Genomic DNA, 1,952 nt, shown 5'->3' with positions numbered 1-1,952 from the left:
TCCTCCACAGTGGCTGTATCATTTTACATGTAAGTGTTCCAATTTCTTTACTTCCTCTCCAATTCTTGTAATTTCCCATTTGTTTAACAGTGGCCCTTCTAGTAAGTGAAATGATATCTCACTGTGGTTTTCATTTGAATTTCCCTAATAGCTAGTGAAGCTGAGCATCTTTTCATGTACTTTTAGCCATCTGTTTTTCCTCTTTGGAAAAATGCCTGTTCATGTCTTTTCCCTATTTTTTTAAATTGGGTTGTTTGTCTTTTCATAGTTGAGTTGTAGGATTTCTTTATATATACAGGATATCAAACAGTTATCAGATAACTGGTTTTCAAATATGTTCTTCCATTGAGTCAGTTGCCTTTTCACCCTTTTGACAAAGTCCTTTGAAGCACTGAAATATTTGATTTTGAGGAGTTTCCATTTATCTTTTTTTCTTTCATTGCTTGTGCTTTGGGTTTAAAGTCTAAGGAATTGTCACCTAGCACTAGATCTTGAAGATGTTTCCCTACATTTTCTTCTAGGAGTACTATGGTGTTGGTTCTTATATTTAGTTGTTTGATCCATTGTGACTTAATTTTTAAATAAGATGTGAAATAGGAGTCCTCTTTCATTCTTTTGATTATGGATATCCAGTTCTCCCGACACCATTTATTGAACAGGCTGTTCTTTCCCAGTTGAGTGGATTGGGGAGCCCTATCAAAGATCAATTGACCATAGAACTGAGCATCAATTTCTGAACTCCCAATTTGATTCCATTGATCAATATACCTATCTTTATTGCATTTTCATGCTATTTTGACTTTATCTTTAAAGTCAGGAAGTGTGATGCCTCTCATTTCATGTTTCTTTTTCAAGGTTGTCTTGGCTATTTGAGGTCCTTACTTTACAAATAAAATACATAATTACTTTTTCTGTTTCTGCAAAGTAGGCTGTTGGAATTTTGCTTGCTATTGCATTGAATCTGTTGATCAATTTCAGTAGAATTGACAGCCTAATTACATTTACTCTTCCAATCCATGAACACAGAATGTCTTTCCATTTATTTAGGTCTTCTTTGATTTATTTTATCAATTTTTTGTAATTTTCTGTGTACAAGTCCATTACATCTGTTCTGGTTTGCTAAAGTGCTATCATGCAAAATACCAGAAATGGATTGGCTTTTTAAAGGGGATTTAGTAGGTTACAAATTTGCAGTTCTAAGGCCATAAATGTGTGCAAACTAAGGCATCAACAATAGAATAGCTTCATTGGAGGAAGGCTGAAGGTGTCTGGGACACCTTCAACAGCAGAGAAGTCACATGGCTGGCATCTGCTGGTCCTTTGCTCTTGGGTTGCACTTCAAAAAGGCTTCCTCCAAAACATCTCTGGGCTTCTGTCTCTCTTAGCTTCTCCCAGCTCTCTGCTTTGTTCTCCTGGGGCATTTGTCTCTAAGCATCTAGGGTCCTCCCTTAGCTTCTCTGGGGCAAACTCTGGCTTCATCTCTTAGGTTAGCATCTCCCAACATCTCGCCATCTGCATCTCCAAGGTCTGGGTCTCTGCTGGTTCTTAGCTTCTACTGGGGGCAAACTCTGGATTACATACCTTAGCTTCTCTCCTAAGTGTCTCTCTCAGCTTCTCTGAGCTCTTTCTCTCCATTATCTCTCTTAAAGGACTCCAGTGTACTAATCACTGGATGGGTGGGCCACACTTCCATGGAAATGATCTAATCAAAATGTCTCACCTACAGTTGGGAGGGTCACTATCCATGGAAACAACCCAATCAAAAGGTCCCACCCTAATCAAAAGATTAATAAGTTTGCCCCTACAAGATGGCATTAAAAAACATGGCTTTTGTGGGGGGCATAATAGATTCAAACCAGCACAACATCCTTGGTTAAGCTTATTCCTAGATATTTTATTCTATCAGGTGCTATTGTGAATATAATTTGTTTCTTCATTTCTACAATTACATA

The sequence above is a fragment of the Choloepus didactylus genome, chromosome 8 (genome assembly GCF_015220235.1).
Source record: "Choloepus didactylus isolate mChoDid1 chromosome 8, mChoDid1.pri, whole genome shotgun sequence".
NCBI lineage: Eukaryota > Metazoa > Chordata > Mammalia > Pilosa > Megalonychidae > Choloepus > Choloepus didactylus.
This window is presented reverse-complemented; position numbering follows the sequence as displayed.